This window comes from Balaenoptera physalus, assembly GCF_965194825.1.
Source record: "Balaenoptera physalus genome assembly, chromosome: 1".
NCBI lineage: Eukaryota > Metazoa > Chordata > Mammalia > Artiodactyla > Balaenopteridae > Balaenoptera > Balaenoptera physalus.
This window is the reverse complement of record NC_138882.1, coordinates 14,156,323-14,180,859: the sequence shown is the minus strand read 5'-3', so window position 1 is coordinate 14,180,859 and position 24,537 is coordinate 14,156,323.

Below are 24,537 nucleotides of genomic sequence, written 5' to 3'. Positions count from 1 at the left end.
ATTGGAAGACTAAATAATGTCAAGATGTCAATTCTTTCCAAATTTTCCTATGTATTTAATGAAGTCCAGATCAAAATACCAGTACACTCTTTTGAGAATTTTGACAAACTGATTCTAAAGTATATATGGAAAGTCAAAAGACCCAGAATAGCCAACATAATATTGAAGAACAAGGTTGGATGAATAACACTACCTGACTTCAAGACTTATTACAAAGCCACTTTCATCAAGACAGCATGTATTGGTGAAAGAATAGACACATCAATCAATGGAACAGAATACAGAGCCTGAAATAGACCCAGACAAAATTAGCCAACCAATTAGAGTTGCAAAGGCCATTCAGTGGATAAAGGATAGTCTTCTCAATAAATGGTAGTGTAAAAATTGGATGTGCATATGCCAAAAAATGAAAATAAACAGGAATATAAAAATAGACATTACGCATCTCAAAAAAGTTAACACAAAATTAATCATTGACCTGAATGTAAAATGCAAATCTATAAAATTTCTAGAAGATAACATAGGATGAAATCTAGGGGTGCTTTGATTTGGCAATGAGTTTCTAGATACAACACCAAAACCATAATCCATGAAGAAAAACACAGTGATAAGTTGAATTTATTAAAATTAAAAACTACTCTGTAAAAGACACTGCTATGAGCCACTTTGGAAGGCGGCTTTGCTATATTTTACAAAACATATCATATTCTTACTGTATAATATAGTAATCGTGTTCCTTGATATTCACCCAACTGATTTGAAATTTTATGTCACCACAAAATCCTATGCACAAGTATTTATAGAAGCTTTATTCATAATTGCAAAAAATTGGAAGTAAAACACCTTCAATAGGTGAATGATTAAACAGACAGTATGTCCATACATTGCAATATTATCCAGAGATAAATGGAAGTTAACTATCTCGCCATGAAAACACATAGAAGAACCTTAAGTGTATAGGGCTAAGTGAAAGAGGACAGTCTGGAAAGGGTACATACTGTGTGATTCCAACTATATAACATTCTGTGAAAACTAAAACTACAGAGGCAGTAAAAGTATCAGTGCTCTCCAGGGGTTTAGCATAGCAGGGGAAAGGGGAAAGTGGAAGAACAGATGAAGCACCGGAAATTTGTAGGCCAGTGAAAATATTCTATACAATACTGTAATGGTAGACATTTCTTATCTGTCAAAACCCATATAACTGTATGATACAAAGAGTGAACACTAGTGTTACTATGGACTTTGGTTAATAACAAAATATCAGTATTGGTTTATTCATTGTAACAAATGTACTACACCAGTGTGTGCAAAAGAGGTATATGGGAACTCTCTGTATTTTCTGTTCAGTTTTTCTGTAAGCTTAAAACTGCTCTAAAAAATGCTCTATTAATTAAAAAAAAGAACTATCAAGAACAAAAATATATGGAGAAACCTTAAGTGTATACTGATAAATAAAAGACACCCATCTAAAAAGTCTACATAGTGTATGACTGTTGAAGGAGATCATGGAGAAGATATGACCTCCAGTTGACCCTTGAGCTGGAGCCAGGTACTTGGAGACTCCCCACCCACCCCCCTGTCTTTGGAAGGTGTGTTTTGTTCACCTTCCCTGTTCCCAGAAGCCATCTCAAGGATACAGCCTCCAGATAAAAATGTGGTGTTGAGACTATCTGGATGGTATATGCGACTAAACCGGGTGAAGGCCTTTATATAAATATTTAAGATTTGGTGGGTGGGTGTGGGAATCTACTCCAGTTGTGGCCCGCCAAGACAAGCCTTCTATGTAAGTTCCCTTGCTTATTAAACCTGCCACCTACCAATCTGAAATGATCTGCCTCTTTCTTTGGTCTTGCCTTGGCCTGCGTGTACAGGGCCCAGTTACAGATTACACCCAGGAAGCTTCCAAGGAGGTTGTGAACCAACAGTGATTCTGGAACAATCGAAACTATAGATATAGAAAAAATATCAGTGGTTGCCAGGGCTTTAGAGAATGGTGGGAAAGATGAATAGTTGACGCACAAAGTATTTTTAGGCTAGTGAAACCATTCTTGATGATATTGTAATGGTGAAATATGGCATTATGCATTTGTCAAACACAGAAGTTTATCGCACAAAGAGTGAAACTTTTAAATGCAAATTTAAAAGAATCATTTAGGAGTTCCGGGACTCCCAGTAAAGAATATAGAGTTTGACAAGAGAATTTAGCTGTATTACAAATGTATAAAACAAACTTACTGAAGGAGGTGGGAGAAAAGGTGCTGATTTCAGTAATCTTGGAAATGAATTGAGCCTGTAAGTTAAAAGCAAAAGAAACTGAATATAAGCACTTTAGCTGATAAAGTAGTCTGAGGGCATATGGGTTAACAATTTTGATACCATGTATCTACACCAGGTTTGAAAAATTAAGTAAATTGATGACACACAATGGGAGCCAGATTTCTTACTTTTTGAGTGAGGGTTTATGAATAAGCAAGGGGAGGAGGCTAGAATAATCCAAGTGGTAATGGGCTAAAGTTGGAGACATCACTGTGAACTCATGTTTAATTTAATAGAGACACAGATAGTTGGGTTTAGATGTTTATAGATATGTGTATATACATAGGTTAGTATACACACATAGTTTCTTGCTCAGGCAGCTGAAAGGGCCTAAAAGAAATCGAAACCTAGCAGGACACTGTGAGGCTCCTGGGTCCAAATCCTTTTGGTGTCCGCCATTTCTTGTTTGTAGAAAATAGGCTTCATACAGCCTCCATGATCTTCCCTGGGTTCCAAAGGGCAGGTTCAAGCAGTTGCTAGTCAGGGAAAGGAGGGAATGCAGAAACAAAGGAGGGGCAATCAAGAAGCAATAGTACATGGTATATGTGTATATATGTACCATGTACTATTGTTTCTTGTTTGCTCCTCCTTTGTTTTTGGAATATTACTCAGCCATAAAAAGGAACAAAATTGGGTCATTTGTAGAGATGTGGATGGACCTAGAAACTGTCATACAGAGTGAAGTAAGTCAGAAAGAGAAAAACAAATATTGTATATTAGCACATATATGTGGAATCTAGAAAAATGGTAGAGATAACCGGCTTGCAAGGCAGAAATAGAGACACAGATGTAGAGAACAAACGTATGGACACCAAGGGGGGGGGGGAAGGGGGGAGTGGGATGAACTGGGAGATTGGGATTGACATATATACACTAATATGTATAAAATAGATAACTAATGAGAACCTGCTGTATAGCACAGGGAACTACTTCACCTCGCTGTACAGTAGAAACTAACACAACATTGTAAAACAACTACACCCCAATTAAAAAAAAAAGAAGCAAACAAACAATAGTACAGCCTTGGGGCAAGGGTCCTGGGTCCTCCAGAAGGAATATAGATAACAATATTTTTGAGTTCTTCTGCAGGAACTAAGGCCCCCACCCAGGTGGAGGGATGGTAACGTCAAGCTGAACACAAGATTCCTGGAGCGCCACCTGTTACCTCATCACCAGCCAATTAGAAGAAAGTCACACACCCTGTGGCCCTCACCCCAAATTTTGCCTTTAAAAACTTCTCCCTGAAAATCATCAGGGACTTCTGGTTTTCTGAGCACAAGACACCCATTCTCCTTGCTTGGCCCTGCAATAAATCTTTCTCTGCTCCAAACTCTGACGTTTCAGTTTGTTTGACCTCACTGTGCATTGGGCACACAAACTTGTGTCCAGTAACAAAAAGACCCCAGTAGCAATGAGCACACCTATGATGAAAGTTGGGTAAACAAATAAGGTCTTCACAAGATACTCTCCAATGTTTGTTTTTAGTTTGTTTTAAGATTTCAATATTTATTGAAGTAAAGTCTAAGAAATGATGTTGAAAACTTGGCCTCTGTGCACTGGTGCTGAATCGAATCTTGGAGACAGAGTTTGGGGTAAAGTAGAGAAGAATAGCTTTATTGCTTTGCCAGGCAAAGGGGGACACAGCAGGCTCATGCCTCTCCAAACTGTGTCCCAACCTGGAGGCATTTGCTGAGGAGTTTTATAAGCAAGGGTTCAAGGGTGGGACTGCTGGTAAGGATCAAGTATATGCAGGGCCTCCACTCCTTTTATTTGGCCTCAGGTGGTCTCCTGATGAGCTTCTCTTGTTCCTTTAATCTGGCCTCAGGTGGTCTCCTGATGAGCATCTCTGGTTCCTTTAATCTGGCCTCAGGTGATCTGATGAGCTTCTCTGGTTATCTAACTGTGACCTTCTCTGGAATGAAGAATGCTAACATCTTCCATTTGTTGGGGGTTTTAGTTCTGTAAAGGAGCTCAAAGATATTGCTCTGTGTATCCCTTGAGGCAGAACCAGGACCCTGCCCCAAGGCTGCACTATTGTTTCTTGGCTACTGCTCCCTTTTCTCTGCATCCCCTCCCTTCCTTGAGTAGCAACTGTTTGAAAGGCTTCCATGCCCAGGAGCCCCACAGGTCCTGCTTGGTTTCAATGGTGCCTTCATCTTGGGACACCTATATATGGTTTTCCAGGTGGCTTGGCTTTTCACAGCACAGTGACTGGCTGTGAAGGTACACAGAGAGTGACGATTCCAAGAAAGCCAGATGGAAGTTGTATGGCCTTTTCTGACCTATCATTGAGAGTCAGAGTGTTAAAACCACACAACACACATGGGACTCGAACACAGCCAAAACCCAGATTGGGACTTGAACCCATGGGCTGGGACTTGAACCCACTTTCTTTTTTTTTTATAAATTTATTTATTTTTGACTGTGTTGGGTCTTTGTTGCTCTGTGCAGGCTTTTCTCTAGTTGCAGCGAGTGGGGGCTACTCTTCATTGTGGTACGTGGGCTTCTCATTGTGGTGGCTTCTCTTGCTGTGGAGCACGGGCTTCAGTAGTTGCAGCACACGGGCTCAGTAGTTGTGGCCACGGGCTTAGTTGCTCTGCGGTATGTGGGATCTTCCCCAACCAGGGCTCGAACCTGTGCCCCCTGCATTAGCAAGTGGATTCTTAACCACTGTACCACCAGGGAAACCCGAGCCCACTTTCTTTTAATTGAGATCACACACCTGGTCTCAGGAATTAATGAAGCTCAGGTTCTTTATGTTTCAGTGCTGAAGAAATCCAGCAAGAGGCAAAGTGATAGGTAAGACGTGGATTTATTTAGAGAGATACACATTCCATAGACAGAATGGGGTCTGCCTCAAAAGGCAAGAGGGGTCCTGGGAGAAACACACTCCACTGACAGAATGTGGGCCGTCTCAGAAGGCTAGATGCCCCAGAATATGGAGTGGTTAGTCTTTATGGACTGGGTAATTTCATAGGCTAATAAGTGGGAGGGTTATTCCAACTATTTTGGGAAAGAGGTGAGGATTCCCAGAAACTGGGCCACTGCCCACTTTTATGGTCAGCCGTGTAACTGTCATGGCGCCTGTGGGTGTGTCATTTAACATATGCTAATGTATTATAATGAGCATACAATGAGGCTCAAGGTCTACCGGAAGTCAAATCTTCTGCCATCTTGGACCTAGTTGGTTCAAACCAGTTTATGTTGTGTTCTTAATGGCTATGTCATTCTTTTAAAGATTGTGCCCTGCCCCCTTCCCTCCTGTTTCAGTATCCCTTTGGCTGCATTCTTTTGATTACAAGCAAGTCAGCTTAGATTCAAGGAGAGGGGACACAGATATCACCTCCAAGCCTTGTTAGTGGTAATGTTTTCCACAATCAACTGATAAATTAAATCAATAAAATCTCCTTTAACCATCTTCAATTAAAATGTAAACATTTTAATACCTTCAATTAGAAAAGACATAAATAAATTTGTATGAAAAGCACCAATAGCTAATATTCCTAAACTGAAGTTTAAAGGAGAATTTAAGACTAGTAAAAAGTCTTCCTTTTCTTTTTATGTTATTCTTCTGGGAACTTTTTCAAGAGTAACCTTGCTTCATTCCTGCTCTTAAGCAGCTCTCTAAACTTTGATCCAGTACTTTCTATTAACTCAAAATCTGTGGATCCATCTCAACAGTAGGATGGTCTCTGAAATGGCTTATGAATGGCCCCAATTCCTTGAACGTTAATAATCTCTCTACTTAGGGTCTCCATTAATAGTCTTTCTACCAGAGACATGCCTTTCCAATTACAGACTTGAAAAGCTCCAATAATGGTTTCAGGAGCTAAAAGTCAGGTGAGAAGAAATATATCATCATGCGATTGCTGCCTTGAAATCGCCCAGTAGGATACAAGGTTTCTAAGAAATTGTCTGAAGTTAATTGCACATTTTTATTCCCCTTACAAAGAGAGGTAGCAATACCTACAGTAGGTTAATACTTCCACTTGAGAGCTAAATAAAAGAAAAATCTTTTTGAACTTGGCAAGGCCTAGCAATTAATTTTGTCTGTTAAGATGTAAATTAAATGTACAGCTACTAGTTTGGCTTTGAAAGCAAAAAGCTAGTCATTCTTAAACAGCAGTAGGGTGCCCATGAAACACCAGATAAAGTGGAATTTCTTCAATAAATGAATTAAAATTCATCTTTAGCTCCTAAATCTTATCAACACTTCAAAGTCCAATTTAAAACTTTATAACGCCCTCCACATTAACTCCAGCTGGTCGTGATTTAGCTTCATCTACCTTCATTCTGCAATACATATATCTCGCTGTCACACAGGGACATTGTGGACATTGCATGTCTTCTTCAACACTTAAACTCACCGTATAGCTTTCCCAATTTTGTAAGGCATAAGATTCAGTTGAGTGAGAAAAAAAAAGGATTTTTAAAATGCATTTGAAAGGAATAGTGTTGCATTTGGTGTAGTCTTTAAAAAGAGGCAACAGGCTCAAAATGGAATAATTTGCTCCCCACATCAGCAAACTAAGACTTAATTGCAGTTCTAACCCCTCTCAGAAATGTGACATTTAAAACTATCAATCTGAAATTTCCTGATCACCACTAGAGAGGTAATCTGCATGATAAAGATCCCTGCCATTCCTTTCCCCCAAATGAAGATGACCTGGCCTGAAATAATCTTTTCTTTTCTGTTGCTAATACCTTCTTGGCCCACACTTTTTCTGCCTGTAAAATCTTCCATTTTGTACAATCCCTTGGAGTGCCTTTCTGTTAGGGGAAACACTGACTGAAGCTGCCCGCCCTGGCTAGGCAAGATAGTAGTCACTTGCACGAGTCATCTTACAACAGGAGGTCCTTGTAAGGAATGCGGAACTAACAAGCTACCAACTGGAAGAATTCGGGAAAGGTCAAAAGGAGAGAGGAGATGCCAGTCCATATGTCCTACCAACCCCCCAGAATCCTCGCTGGAATCCATCTTGGCTGAGTGATGCGAGTGCCACCTGGAAGGACCCTAAGTCAGAATGATTGACCAGAGACAACCCGGAAACTAATCCCAATTACCCAATCACTGTAAAACCTGAGACTGCGAGCCACATGGCATAGCAGTCCTCCTGGGTTCCCTTACCCTCCTGCTCTCCACCCAGGTGCCCCTTCTCAATCAAGTCTCTTGCTTTGTCAGCACATGTGTCTCCTCGGACAATTCATTTCCGAGTGTTAAAGAGCCCACTCTCGGGCCCTGGAAGGGGTCTCCCCTTCCTGCAACATTTCTATTTACTATATGGGATGCTGTCTGATTCATAAATTGTTTAATAACGCCAATTAGATCTTCAGATTTACTCAGTTGAATTTTAACAACAGAAAAGTACTTGTATTTGTTAAATAATGTTGTAATAAAGAACATGGAAAGACCATGCTTATCTGTCTCTCTCTCTCTCCTGCATGTATACCCATACTCTTGCATCTATATACAATTTGTATCTATATTTGCTACTGAATGCCCCTCCCCCTCCCCAAACCATATATTGAAGCCTTAATCCCCAATGTGATGGTATTTGGAGGTGGGGCCTTTTGGAGGTAATTAGGTCATGAGGGTGGAGCCCTCATGACAGAATTAACGTCCTTCTAAAAAGAGAAGACACAAGAGCTCTCTCTCTGCCATGTGAGTGCACAGCAAGAAGGCAGCCATCTGCGAACCAGTAAGAGAGACCTCACCAGACATGAGATCTGCCAGCACCTTGATCTTGGACTTTTTAGCCTCCAGAACTGTGAGAAATAAATCGTTGTTGAAACCATCCAGTCTATGGTATTCTTTTAAAGATAGATTTTATTCATTTTATTTTATTTATTTATTTTTGGCTGCATTGGGTCTTCGTTGCTGCGTGCAGGCTTTCTGTATTTGCAGCAAGTGGGGGCTTATCTTCGTTGTGGTGTGCGGGCTTCTCATTGCAGTGGCTTCTCTTCTTGTGGAGCATGGGCTCTAGGCATGTGGGCTTCAGTAGTTGTGGCACGCAGGCTCAGTAGTTGTGGCTTGAGGGCTCTAGAGTGCAGGTTCAGTAGTTGTGGCGCACAGACTTAGTTGCTCCACGGCATGTAGGATCTTCCCAGACCAGGGATTGAACCCATGTCCCCTGCATTGGCAGGAGGATTCTTAACCACTGCACCACCAAGGAAGCCCCAGTCTATGGTATTCTGTTAGAGGAGTCCACACTGACTCAGACAACATCTGTATTGATAAACATATACTTTACAACTTTTCCACTTAATCTCTATAAAAATATAGAATATCATAGAATGATTTCTATAAGCAAATGAGTAAAAATGTAGCTGTAGCACTAATTGAACTACTTTAAAAGATTTACATTTAATATAAACAAAGGGTATCATATTTTGCTTTGTAAGAAACAGACTAAGGCAAAAATTGGCTCTCAGAGAGTGAGATATCCCAGTGAGTTCATTTAGAACATGTTGGTGATAAAGATGCTTCCTTTTGCAACTTGTCTTTCATGTGATAAAGATTTTACTGATATTTCCCTTCAAGATTTCATGAAGCTAAAGTGATTTTGAGAGAAATACTGTTCTTATTTTTTTATTTTTTAATTATTATTATTATTTTTTTACGGAAATCCTCTGCCACCAGACTTCCTTGCTGTTTCTCCGTTTCATTTGTTGGTCTGCCCATCTCAACGTTTCCTTTGCTCCTATCATAGCTATTTTTTTGGATATTTTCCTTTTCTTTGAAGCTAAGTGACAATATCTTTGATGAAAATTAGTGTTGTATGTCACAGTCCCAGAGTAGGATTTTCTCAGAGGTTCTACATGCATCAGGTCAATGATAAAATCTTGCAGAATTTTAAAATTCTATTTATTGATAAATGCTGTACACAGTTTAAAAATCAATAAACTCAATACATGAACTGCTACAAAATGTTGTAATATTTAAAACATATGATAAATAACTGGAATTATAATTTAAAATATTGGGTTGGCCAACATCTTACGGAAAAACCTGAACGAACACTTTGGCCAACCAAATAGTTAATAATAGTTTCCTGTTATATGTTCATTAACTAATCTATTCAGCACAAATTTTCCAGTTTTCCCAGGGCTCAGAATACTTAATAGAGTATGATCTTAAAATACGTTATTTTATAATTAAATTTAGTGTCGGCTCCATATTTAACAAAATTATTATAAATATATCAGATTCTTGCTCTTTCATTTAGTTTTTGTGCTATAATAGAAAACATTCAAAACCATTTTTTTTAAATCAGACAATTCCAACTCTAATTTCAGCCCTGTAATTTACTGTGAGATATTAGTTCATTGCTTAATATTTCTGACTTGGTTCCTTGGTTTAAAATATTAGGATAATAATATTTACCTAATTTACCATTAACCAGATATACCATTAACACACACACACACACACACACATATGTTCAGACATGTGTTCACCCTTTCTCTCTCCAGATCTTAAATATTAGACACTCTTCTCCTTCATCTCTCATAGTAAATACAATGGATTCATGATCATTTCTGGGATACTTTCTTTAATATCCCTTGCATCTTCTTTCTTTTTACTTGTTTCTTAAAACAGTTGAGTGATCCCTCTTTTACCCTCTCTCTCTCTATTTTTCATCTATTTTTTTAATTTTACATTTATTTTCCTTAAAAACCTATACTATAACAAAACTCTTTATAAATTCCTTATGCCAGAGTATTTTCATTTTACTCTACTTCAAGTAAATTACATCTATAACCTTCCTTAATCTCTATCTGTATCACATTGTTGCTTTTATTCCTATAGTAGTTTATCACATTAGTAAAGTCTATTGAAAAATGATAGGATTTTGTGTTAGAAGACAACAATTCTATGTGAGACAATATTTTTTTAAGCCTAAGTTTCCCCTTAAGTATATAAGAGATAATAATGTCTACATCAAAATGCTTTAAAATTATATAAACATATATAGGAACTATTTTTAAAAATTAAATGATAGATATATGTATGCATATATGTAATAATAAACACTTCAATCTGGCTAAATTCCTTCTTGTATTGTCAATTTAGGATTATTTTCCTTCATGCTCTAGCTACATGTTGGAAATTAGCCCTAAGCAAATTCCACATACATTATTTGCTTTTATAATCTGAAATTATAAATCTCTACTACTCATTCATATACGATGTACTAAGAGCTCATTATTAGTAAATGACACATTTTCCTGGCTCTTTGCCTCAATTTATCAGTGCAAACTCTTCAACATTCCCAGTATCTCAAAAGTGTGAATTAATTTGCCCAGCGGGATGTTTTACCTATGTTTACGAACAATTTTCCTATCAAGAGCCACTGACAGTGTGTGTGATTCTGCCTGGCATCATTGCTTTTCCTGACACTCTTCCAACTGAGGTTCCATTCTTTCCTATTTCAAAGAGAGGTTTCCATGGGGCCCTCCAACGACAGAGTTAAGCGCTGTCTGTTGAGCATTCATTCTCTCTTCCTTTAGAAAAATACCATCATGTTTGCCTTGGAGAACAACCCTTCTCTGAGTCCATGTGAATTTTACCCCCACCTCCAGAGGTGGGCAAATGGCCAAGTCTGGCCACAGAACACCACAAACCAGCCAAAGTGATAAGTTAATTTACAGGAATGTGTCTTTAGAGTTAGTTCAGTCCTAATCCTGGAGCTTTTACTGGAAAGTGTAGAGAGATACACCCTCATTTCACCTGGTCTTGAATGTGAGAAAACAATACTCTGAATCTACTCCTGGTGACAGTTAAGTGAAGCCAGCTTTGAGGAAAGCAGAGTCAAGAGATGGACAGAGACCAATTCTTTATAATATTGCTTGGTTCTGCAAAACAAATGGTGTATGAAAGCTTTTCAGCCACTATAGTTTTCAATTATATGAACCAAGTCTTTCTTTTTTTCTGCTTAAAGATAATTTGAGTTTCCTGTAACTTAAAACTAAAATAATCCTAAAACTCAGTTACTATATTGCAATTGTTGTACCATTCATCACATTCTGAGGATATCTTAAGGAAAAACAATTCTTTCCATGTTGTTTAACTCTCAGAGTATGGTTTGTACTCTAAATTTATAGACTCAGATAAAGTAGTTCTTTCAGTTCTCTTTTTCGGTGCCTTCTATGTCAAGGACTCAGATATATCCAACAGCTAGATAGTTTTGAATTCTTTCTCTGTACTGACAAGGAGGTTCGGGGGCAGGTTCAATGTGGTATTTCATTCCTTCAGTTGAGTCCTCTCTTAAGGGCTCCTCACGTGTACTGCAAATCTTCTTCTGTTGGCTCTCCTCATAAGTTTGTACAGTTTATACTAGATACTGAGTTTTTATTTAATTTTTAATCAGCCAACTCCTCAGCCTCTATACTTTGCTAGACATATTAAATCTCTCTTGTACATTTAAGCTATGTTTATTTCCCTCTGTGTTCTTTCCGATGTGTTTTCCTGCTGCTAAAAAAGTCTTCCATTTTCCATACTGCTCTGTATAGTAAAGTAACAAATTAAATCTAAAGTAATTAAAATTAAATAAAATTTAAAGTTCAGTTCTTCAGCTCCACTAGTCCCATTTCGGGTGCTCAGTAACCACATGGGGCTAGTAGCTACTGTTTCAGACAACACAGATATAAAACACTTCTATCACTAAAGAAAGGCCGATTGGACCAAGCTATTCTAGACTGTGTCTCAGAACCTGGTTTCAAAAAAAAAAAAAAAATCACATTTTAAACATGTAAATTTCCAAGTTGCATCTCAAATCCACTGGGTGTGGGTAGGTATTCTGAGGGTCTTCATTGTTTTTAAAGAAAGATAAGTTGCTAAGGATTTGAGACCACCTCTGCTGAGCCTCTGTCAGGAATGATGCCAATGATTTAGTATAACCCATCCCACCTCAGATTTTTCCTCCTCTGAAAATAAACTACCTGGCTGCAATTTGTTATTTAGTGATTTCTAGTGTTTCCTGTTCTCTTCTTCCAGTACTTAATTTAAGCGTGATACTACACAAAGATTAAAATCTAAACATCATCAACTTGTATTTTATGTGTGATATATATATATATATAGAGAGAGAGAGAGAGAGAGAGATTTATTTTAGTCATATCTGCAGGGCAGGCTGACATGCTGAAGACCCAGGAAGGAGATGATGTGACAGCTCAAGTCCAAAGGCAGTCAGGAGGCAGATTTTCTTCTTCTTCAGGGGACCTCAGTCTTTTTCTTAAGGCTTTCAACTGATTTGTTGAGACCCACCCATGTTATGGAGGATAGTCTGATCTACTCAAAATCTATGGACACAAATGTTAATCATATGTCAAAACTACCTCATTCTGTTCCATTTTTCTGAAGAACCCTAATACGATATCCTTGGTAACTCCCTATTTATTTCATTAGCAGTAAAATATATAAATACTTGAGGGCAGGGATCAAGTAAAACCTTAACAAATATAGAAGACAAACCCATATAACATGTAGCTAATGTTAGCTAACAGGCAGTCAGGATCAAGGAGGGAATTCCCTGGCGGTCCAGTGGTTAGGAGTTGGCACTTTCGCTTCCAGGGCCCAGGTTCGATCCCTAGTCAGGGAACTAAGATTCCCGCAAGCCCCGTGGCATGGCCAAAAATAAAAAAATTTTAAAAAAAGAAGGAAATCCTTCCATTTGCCACATCATGAATGAACATGGAGGGCATTATGCTAAGTGAAATAAGCTACACAGAGAAAGACAAACACTGCATGGTGTCACTTATATGTGGAATAATTTTTGAAAAGTCAAACTCATAGAAAGAGAGTAGAAAAGTGGTTGCCAGGGGCTGGGAGGTGGGGGAAATAGGGAGAGGTTGATAAAAAGGTACAAACTTTCAGCTATGAGATGAGTAAGTCTGAGGGTCTAATGTATAACATGGCAACTATAGTTGATAACATTGTACTGTATAATTGAAATTTGCTAAGAGAGTAGAACTTGAGCGTTCTCACCAAAAGAAAAAAAAAAAAGGTAAATATGAGAAGTGATGGATATGTTAGTTAACTTGGTGGGAATCCTTTTGTAATATATACATATATCAAATCATCACATTGTACACTTTTAATATTATATTACAATTTTATTTTTCAATTATACCTCAATAAAGCTGAAAGAGAGAAAAAAATGATCAAATTCAGGACATTTAAAAAGATCTTTCATTTTCACTTTTTTCTAAGAACTTCTAATAGAAAAATAATCCACATACTCCTATTAAAATACAACATGTACTCTAAATGCAGCATGAATATGTCAGTAACAACATGTATACAAAATGTATAAGGTTGGTAGAGAAGAAAACCCATTCCTAAAAATGAAAAATGAATTCCATGAATTCATATAAGTGGTACAAGCACAATTTTCCATCCTTGATCAGTTCCCTTGGATTATCTGAAACACCTCATTGTCTGCCAGCTGTCAGATGTATTTTTAATTAGGCACTAATGAAGTAATATATGTATGTAAACCATTTAAACCTTGTTCCAGTTTGCAAGGACATCTGTGAGGTGAAAAGTGAGAAACCTTGATCTTTGCCAGACGTTACAAATTATAAAACTATAAAACATGAAACTCAGGTACTCAGAATGACTCAATTTAAAACAGGGGAGGGTTCTATTAAGAAGGTTAGAAAGGACATTTTGCTCAACTTAGTTGAAATAAGAGGTTTCTTCTCCAGTTTTTCTCTGCAGTTATATTTTTGGGCTGCTTTATTGCTCTGTATAACGTATAACAGTCTCTATGTGTTCTAAGATGCTTGAAAGTTATACTTTGACAAGAATTTTGGGAAAAAAGTGATTTTTTTTGGTTCAGTTTATTTCAACGAATGTTGCTCTATAATTGTAGATAACATTAACACTTTGGCTCAGATAAGACGGAATCTATCACACAAATTACCTTGCATGCAGCAGGTTCCGAACAATGTTTTTTGACTCAATTTTAACTAGAAGATTACTCACAAGTCCTGAGAAACTGTGGTATGAAAAGACCTTCCTTTAGTCATCTGTAGGAGTTAATTCAGCTATGGTCTTTTTGTTCCCCAGAGGGAGTTTCAGGGTAAATGAAGTCAGTGTTAAAGGTAGAAAATAAGGCGTGTTACTTTTCTTTAAATCACTCTCTTTTGTGATTCAATTCATGGCCCTTGCCAGTAAGTATTAGTTTATCTATCTATTTATTTATTTATTATAAATTTATTTATTTATTTTTGGCTGTGTTGGGTCTTCGTTGCTGCCCGTGGGCTTTCTCTTGTTGCGGCGAGCGGGGGCTACTCTTTGTTGCAGTGCGTGGGCTTCTCATTGAGGTGGCTTCTCTTGTTGCGGAGCACGGGATCTCAGCGCTCGGGCTTCACACGGCCCGTTGTGGCTTGCGGGCTTCAGTAGTTGCGGCTTGTGGGCTCTAGAGCTCAGGCTCAGTAGTTGTGGCGCACGAGCTTAGTTGCTCCGAGGCATGTGGGATCTTCCTGGCCCAGGGCTCGAACCCGTGTGCCCTGCATTGACAGGCGGATTCTTAACCACTGCGCCACCAGGGAAGCCCCCTATTTATTTTTAAGTAACTAATGGTAACCAATTCACTTTTTCGTTTGCTTTTCACTGTCTATAAAGTATTGCATCCACATGTACGGCCATGTAACCAGTTGCCTATGACTGAAGGAGACCAGCAACTGTGTGTGGTCTCTGTGACATCAGAACATTGCCAGCCTCCGACTGGTTCATTTTTGGGGTCCAGTGAGCCCAATGGTCAGTTAACAATGCACCTTTAGAAAGAGATGCACATTTAACTCATACTAAACTTGAGTGAATAATCTTGCCAATTAAGAATCATCATTTTATGATGCAAAATTCAATGATGGCACCCTTGGCTGCCTATTATAACCATTTGGAAAGCTTTATACAGGTATCAACGCCAGGACCCATCCCATACCACTGTAAGCTGTTTCTGGGCAGGGACCCAGGCATGTTAGTTTTAAAAGCACCTGTGGTGTCCCAGATACACAATGGCATTAAGAACCCCTGGAAGATAATATTTGAAAGCCATGATGGAGGATTCGGGAGAAAAGACTGATGTCCCTCAAAGAAGAAGGAATTCTGCCTCCAGTCTGCTTTCATACTCGAACTTCTATATCAACCCTTCCCTGGTCTCCAGCCTGCCAAGTCAGGTGTGGATGTTAACTTCATGCTGTCACTAGCTGTATCAGCCTTTGGTTTGCCCTTCACACCAAAGTGTGATTGTAAAAAAGAAAATTTTAAAAGTGATAACTTAAATTTTAAGTACAGAATAAATATTGTTGCAGATTGGAAGGAATAGGTTCTGGTCTACCTGAAGGCCACCTTTAGATGATGGTTCTGTAAATACAAGCAATTAAATCTCAAATATAGCTGTGTATTGAATCATCCAGTACACTTGGTAAACATATTTGCAGCACAGAGTTTCAGAATCAGCAGTTTGGGAAGTGTCCAGGAATCTCAATTTATACAAATATCACAGACAGTTCTCATGCAAGTGGTCTATGAGATCATTGAAAAACACAAAAGGATTCAATTAGTTCATCCATAATGGAATATTCGGGTGCACAGTAAGCAAGAAGTGCTTTAAAAATAATATATTCAAGATATTAAAAATATGCTGTAAAAATGAAAAAGTCTAAGGAAAAGACCTCCCAATTCCCAAGATTTTATTAAACCATGCTCTTTTTGCTTCCCTTCTGTCTTCTAAACTTTTCCTCTGATCTCCTTTTTCCTACTCGCTTTTCCTTTCCTTTCTCTCTCCTGTCTCATCTCACTTCTTCTTTTGTTCTCCTCTCTGTATCTAATATGCTCTCTCTTTTTCTTAATCTCCAAGGCTGTCTGCATCTTTATGTAAGAAATTTATAAACAGAAATCTCAATTAAATAGAGTTGGAATACTAGAAGGGGGAGGTCTCATGCCCTGTGATGATAGCAAAGCCCAACAGGAAGAAGAAACACTTCTCTTCTTTCCTAGCAAGGACTCAGCCAGTGCAAAGCCATGGACTCTTTGTTTACTACAGAGTAAACAACTTCCTTTGTTCACTCCCAACTTCCTGTCCCCTCTGTAAAAGCATTCTCCTTCCCTTGCTGTGCAGGGACTTGCACTTGACTCACCATGTTTTCAGACCCTGAATGGCAAATCTCTGCTGAAGCCAAATAAACCCAACTTTGCTGGAGAAATATCTGGCAGTTTATTTGTTTTAGATCAACATCTGTTTCTATCTGTTAGTCTCCTTTTACCAGTGTGCTTAATTCTGTCTCACCAGACACAGAAGAGGAAGTAGGAGATGTGACGGAAGTAAGAGGTTGGAGAGTTGCTAGAAAGGGGTCATCACAGACCAAGAAATCCAGGAAGCCTCCAGAAGTTAGAACAAGCAAGGAAACAAATTCTCACCTAGAGTTTCCAGAAAGAACCAACCCTGCTGACACATAACTTTAGACCAGTGAAACCAATTTCAGATTTCCAGCTTCCAGAATTGTAAGATAATAAATTTATACTATTTTAAGTCACAAAGTTTAAGGTAATTTGTTGCAGTAGCCCATAGGACATAATACAGGATACATTTATCTCTTACTCCCACTTTAGTGCTTTTCTCATTAATTCATAACAATTATAGCACATTATTCAAGTGTTCTGTGATTTTTAGGATTTGAAAAAAATTTATTTATAAAATAACTTAAGAGTAAATTATTATTAATAACAGTGGAATTTCACAAAGCAATAAGTGTTGACTTTGTAATTCAAGAAAAGCCCAAGAGTAAATATTGCTTTAACATGAGGACAAAGCAAACTGATAGCTGCCATATATGCTATTATCTTATATATATATATGCATATGTAGCTGATGTTATCTACAACACAAAGAAAAATTTAGGCAGTGAATAATTGGAAGTATTTATTTATTTGATAGTGAACCCAAATTGGTGTACATAACTTGTATAAAGTTGAATCAACTCATGGGTCAATTCACTATTTCATCCAAAATATGTAATTCAACATTTATGACACATTGAAAATCAATTAAATCTTGGCATGTTTTAGGAAATTTCGAAGTAGATGCTCTAACATACAACAAAACTCTTTTACAAAATCCTCCTCAACATATATTGATCCATAGCTCCTCACATCAGTTGCAAAGACTTCCTTGATCTGTCAGTTTATAATTTTAAAATTTCCCTAATTTTCTGTCAAACCCAGTTCATGATGACACTTGCATTTCTCCTCCATTCATCCTCATCATCCTTCTCTATTGGTTTTTCTTCCACTACTAACTCTCTACCCTTTCTGCTCTACAGCCCACACCCTCTTTTTTATAACCTGTCTATAAGACCACTGTTCACAACAGGCACAAGGAGAAGCTAGAGGAGCAGAATTATCTTTAGTGTTTTTGTGGGAGAGGACATTTGTGAATATGGAAACATTTATACATTTTCCATATCATGTGCTTTACAGGTCATCTTTGAAATAAAGAACACAATTAAAAATAAATTGTTAAATGTAAAAATAGATTGTTAAATGTAAAAATAAATTTAAAATGATGAATTGTAGATAATATATTCATGAATATATAGAAATATTTAGAATCTACTTTAAAAAATAGTATAATAACAGTGTATGCTTCCATGGTTCAAGAACAACTGGTTGAATATTAAATAATTCAACTCACACAGCTCCAGTAAACACTTTTCCTAGATTAAATAAATTGATCAGAAGTAGGCTTATTTTATTAGTGAGACAAAATAAGTTGTTTTTCCTTCCAAATGCTGTCCACTGTAAACAAGTGCGTAGACTATAATGAAGCTAAGTTTTAATTTTTAATACATTATCAGTATCAAGATTTATTTATGAGTGAAGTTTATCTAAAGAAATGAAGACACTGAGTAATTTACATAGTTTTCCTCAGTGCATGGTAGAATCAAAACTTACTTTAAAATATTTTAAAATACATATAAATATTCATATATATAAATATTTAAATATAATTGTCATATGTCTATAGTTATAGATAATATAGTGTATTTTAAGAGTTGAAGAAACAATAAAGGACAAAGGTAGGAATTAGAAATACTAACAAGTTAAGAACAATGATTGTCATGTAACATGCATTTATTGAGCACCACGTACAAGGATTCTGAGCAATACAAAATTATTATGTTACATCTCTCCTTAAGGATCTGATAACCTAGCCAGGTAAACACACATATGTGTAACTTACAATGTAAAGCAGTCTTTCCTACCTGCTAGAGTAACAGGGACAAAGATTGCTCTGGAAACACAGAATTAACATGACTAATTCCACTTGGGGAAAACACTCCAAATATGTATACATTAAGGCTCTTGATTCATCCTGTAGATGTTGAAGACCAGGGCAGCAGAGACACAGGTGATGGCATAGAGGTAGAGATAAGAGCATGAATGAATAGTTAATGGTAATTGTCAATATGGAAGTGCCACACAACCTCACTGAAAGGCATGTGCTGTAGAGATTTAGGGATTTATGCTGGGGAAGAGATGCAGCTGAAAAAATTAATCAGGTTAGTGCCTGCTAGGTCTTGATTTAATTCTGAAATTATGGACATGGCATGATTATATCTTTATTTTAGGCAGTGAACCAAAGACTAGCAATATTGATATCACTTAGGTGACTGCTGCTATAGATACAGTAAGAATTAACAACAGCCTAATCCAGCCTGCTACAGATGAGAACAACTTGTTTGCTATAATGTTCTTATATTCTGTACCGTGTAACCATTTTGTAATTATTTTCTATGTTCTTATATTACATAAAAAAGATATAAAATAATTGTATTGCTTTTTAGAAACCTAAAATATAATTGATCCTCATTATTTGTAGATTTGTGAATTTGCCTACTCACTGAAATGTATCTGTAACCCCTAAATCAACACTTGTGATGCTTTCCTTGTCGTTTGCGGACACGTGCAGAGGAGCACAAAATTGGAGTGGCCCAATGCACACGTTCCTAAAATATAATTGATCCTCATTATTTGTAGATTTGTGAATTTGCCTACTCACTGAAATGTATCTGTAACCCCTAAATCAACACTTGTGATGCTTTCCTTGTCATTTGCGGACACGTGCAGAGCAGCACAAAATTGGAGTGGCCCAATGCACACGTTCCCAGCTGAGGTTGAACAAGGTGGCTCTCAGCCTTCTTGTTTCAGTCCTCGTACTGTAAACAAGTGACTTCATGATTTACTTAGTGCCATGTTTTTCACATTTTTGTGCTTCTTCTTGGTTATTTTGCTGTTTAAAATGGCCTCCAAGCGTAGTGCTGAAGTGCTGCGTAGTGTTCCTAACTATAAGAAGGCTGTGATGTACATTACAGAGAAAAACCATGCATTAGGTAAACCTCTTTCCCTTATGAGTTGTGGTGTTGCTGACCATGAGTTCAATGTTAATAAATCAACATTATATATTATATCAGGTGTCTTTAAACAGACACACATAAGACAAGGCTATGTATTGACTAGTTGTCCACAAGGTGACCAGAGGCTTGCAGGAACCTAACCCTGTTTTTCCCCCATAAGCAATGGTTCAGTATTTGCTAATTCAGTGTTTGTGATGAATTTATAGAACATAGATAACCAGAAAAATGAGAATTGACTGTATTTACTGATGAAGTGATGGAGCGATCTGGAGCTTGCTTAAAAATAAGTCACAGAAGCACAGGGAATTGGATTGGGGCATTAGATGAAATACACTGATGAGTTGAAAATTGCTGAAGCTGCAATTAGCTGCTCGTTAAACTATTTTCTCTATTTTTGTAAATGTTTGGCGTTTCCATAATAAAAAGTTGTTTTCAAAATCCAAAAAAAAAAAAAGAAACCTATACAATATAATTAAACCTGAAGCAAGTAGCATTTAACATTATATGTAATTACCATTTTTCCCAGTCTATTTAGGGATTAACAATCTAACTCCCCAATTAGTACTCATTATAAGATAATTAGAAACATTTGGAGTTTTGATAGTCAAACATATGTTGTCAATCATGGTTGTCTAAAAATAATAGAAAAATAAATATCAAATTAAAAAACTATAGGTCGTAAGCATTGTATCTGGTTTGAGGAATAATTACTGTGTTCTGTCATTTTAAAAAAAGAGCTCCAAAAAGTATTATTACTTGTTTTTCAAAGCAGCATCAAAACATTTCTGCCAAAATAAAGCATAGTACCCATTTAACTACTTTAAGTGACTAAAGCAAGTTAACAGGCTGATACTAAAGCAAAACTAATTTACTAATTTCCCTAAAAATATCAAGTTATAATTGCAGTATGCTACTAAGCTCAATATAACCTTTGTCTTTTTTCATAAAAATATTTTTGTGACAAAAATATATTCAATGATAAATCTTACACTCTCTCTTCTTACCAAAAGAGATCAGCTTCTTTCCACCCTCATTCCTTGCTCTTGGCCTTGATCTGATCTAAGAACTGTACTTCAGAATTTGGTAATGGGAAGAGAAGAGTACTTGAGGAGACGCAGAGTGTTAAAACACAGAGACAGGGAAGACAATCAAGAGATTAAATAGTCATACATAATAAAATGTTTAAATTATACTTTGGGGCATTAGTTAAGAATGTTTTTTATTACGTATTATATAGGTAGATATTATATGTTTCTACATATACATTGTAATAAAAACTTTTCTTTAAAGTTTAAATAACATATGCATTATAAAGAGCCTCTCTGGATTGAATAGAATCAATGCAGTTTGGATAAAAAAAGAATTCAAAAGTGAAACAATGAAAACAATATTTTCTCTCTCTTATTTTCTTCATTTATGTAAAGCATGTTCCAAACTAGAGTTAATAATATTTACATAGAATTATATGATTATAGCATTGTATGAGAGAATCTAAAACATTCTATTGAAGAAAAGAATGTGAAAAAATATTATTGGCTTTTTGAATATTGCCAATTTTTCTTCTCTGTCCATACCTATTATATGAATGTTATCAATCTCCCCACACTGACTCTACTTTTAATCTTCATATAAATGAAGATTATTTTTAAAGTGAAATAAGAATCGAGTATATTGAAATCCAATGGAGAAGCTTTTATCTAAGAAATTATTCCAAATATGTAGGTATATATAAGAACAAAAGGCAGAACCAATAGCTTGTTAAGATACTCATGTCCACATTGAAGATTTGCTTGTGGAAGTATTTACTAAACTTTCTATTGACAAACTCATCACATTATTAAAAATTACTGCAAACAATTGTCATATGGATATAGATAAGCCTAGTGTAGATAAGCTACTGGTAACACCAAGGTAGTTAATTGTCTTGGTGCTTGAATTAATATGACATGTAGCCAATCTGATGGGCTGCAAAAGATGTAATCGTTACAATGCACAGCTCCCCTCCCCAAGGGGTTACCACTGGGAAGTCAGTTCACCAGTTCTGTGTACATTCAGCCTGTGTCACTTTACTTTCTATATAAAACATGACTTAATTAAAAAGCTGCATTTGAAAAAGTAATCTTCAGAGTATCTGGTGACATTTAAAGTAGAAGTTATGGCTCAAAATACTGCTGGACGGCAGTTTCAATAATGCATGCAATATTCCTATGGTTTGTGATGATTTTTACCATGCTGTAATAGGAAAGCTCTAGTTCGGTTAGCACGTATAAATCTGTTGGTTATTTTAATCAATCTTGGGCCTACAATTAACAAAGAGTGCAATGTGTTTGGTGATATAACCTTAACAGTAGAATATATAATTCCATGCAGACAGTCAGATATATCTTGAAGTAGAAAATTAAAGTTTGGAAGCAACATATATATTTATGGAAAGGATATTTGATAAATACATGGCCCATCTTTCTGTATTCAGGTTTTATCAGACAGTTTGAGCTTAGGAAAACCTCCATCTGTTTTGTTATTTTTGTTGCTGTTTCCATTCTTTGTACAAGGAATAAATATAGTCCTGAAGTATACTGGGAAAAAGCTTGAGTAATGGGAAATAATCTCTAGTTACTGCTTCGTTGTTAATTAGCATGTGACCTTGGGCAATCACTTCATCTATTTATACTTCAGTTTCCATACCTTTCTTAACAGGAGGTGATATTACATAATTTATAAAGTTTTCTCCAGTTTTGAATTGCTAGGAATGTATTTTTACACTGATTCTATGATTCTATTTGATACCCTAAACTTTGGGCTGCAAAACAGATTATCATAGACCTGTGAAGGGCAAATAGAAGAGACATGTCAAATTGATTCTTATTTTACCTACTAATGGAAAATTTACTGATTTTGAGTTAATGGGTCCAATCATTAAAATACAGCATAACGCTCTCTCTCAAATGCTAATAGTTAGAAGCATTTTCCATGAGTCCTTTATGATCTCAAATATCTATTGTCTAATGACCCTGTCAAAGCTGTGTAGCAAATACATTAACCAGTAGAGGTGATAATTAGTGATTCAGGACTCCAGAGGAGAGGACCCAAAAGGGTCTTTGATTCCTCCTGAATGTTATGATTCAGTACTGCATTTGCCAATTGTGGGACATAAATTCTGTGAATTCTGGATGGTCTTAGGTAACACATGGATAGATCATTAAAAATTACTGAAAAAAGAGAAAGACATAAGAAAGAGACCTAAGGAGAAAGATACTCCTTTATCAATTCCATTAATTCTTTTCTGATGAACTCAAATATAAAAGTCCCATCTGGAGCTGATACGTTTTTAACATTTCTCTATCACTTGTTAATCTCTATTTTTAACAAAGATTCTCTTGGGCTCCAAACATTTGGCAGCCAGCATTATTTTCTTGTCATTAAATTTATTGTTACAATTACAGTCTATTTATATAAGAGGATATTTTTTCAGTTTATGAGAATGATAACATTTCATTTCAAAATGAATTGATTTAATTAAAATACTAAAATACAGTAGTAAATAGAACAAGGTATGTACAGAAATAGTAAATAATATAGTTCATAAGTGGATAAGACAAAAACAATTTGGATGGCATTATATAAAAGATGTAACTTTATGAACCACAAATTTTATGGAAAAACCACAAACTTTGAAATGAAAGAGACTAAAGGTAAATCACCCCTTCTCCTCCTAATGCAGATAACTTTGAACACTTTGTTGAAACTTTCTAAGCCTCAGTTTCCTCACTTATTTAAAGACAATGTTATCAGTTTTTGAATTGTTGTGAGGATAAAAGTAGATGTAAGGTAAAGCATCTGCATATTGAAGGTGCTGAAATACGTCAGTTTTCTCTCCCATATTAGACAGGAATGGATGTGCTTTCCTTGGTTCACTAAGATGAACCAATACAGAGTTAAACAATTTAAATAGCAGGAGAACTAGATAAAGCCCAAAGAAATTAAAACATTAATTTATCCTTCCTTTGACTTCTTGATTATTTAGTAGTAAGTAAGAAAATAAGTATACGGATGAAGAAGAAAGGGTAAACATAAGAAAGCAGTGCATATTTAATAAGAATATATTAACAGATTCCTACCTCATAAGGCATTTGAACAGCAGAGACAATCAAGAATATTTGTGCATAGAACTTAAATTTCACACTGACATCTTATTGTCAGTGACAAATGTAAGTGTAAAAATGCCAAAGTAAAAATGAACATAACAAATACACTGCTGTAGTATAAAGTTAATACTGTAAGGAGAACAATGAAAATAACAGGTTATATGACTAGGGGAGAGAGGGAAGATTAGGCATATATAGCAAAACATTAAATAAGAGAGTTTTGACTTTTGGTCAACAAATTTAAAATATTTACCTGGATTACTAAACACGGAAATCTGTCTTCCAAATGTTCAGTCTTAGAATAGTAGGTGGTAGATAATCTAAATGGTTGATCACCGTTGACCACCACATTTTCCCCTGATACTAGTATTTTAGTGATTTCATTTGTCCTCATCATTTCTATTAAAGACAGACAAGAGGAAGACAAGAGGATGAGCTTTCATGAGGTTTGCAGATAACCTTTGGATTGCCTTCATTCATCCTACTGGCTGCATATTATTAGAGCTAACATGTTAAATATATTGTTTTCTCTGTGAGAATGGATTTTTCATAATTTTGTCTTCATAATTATTCTTCTTTGAATATATTTTTATTGTAAATTTTTTTTTAATTAATTAATTTATTTATTTATTTTTGGCTGTGTTGGGTCTTC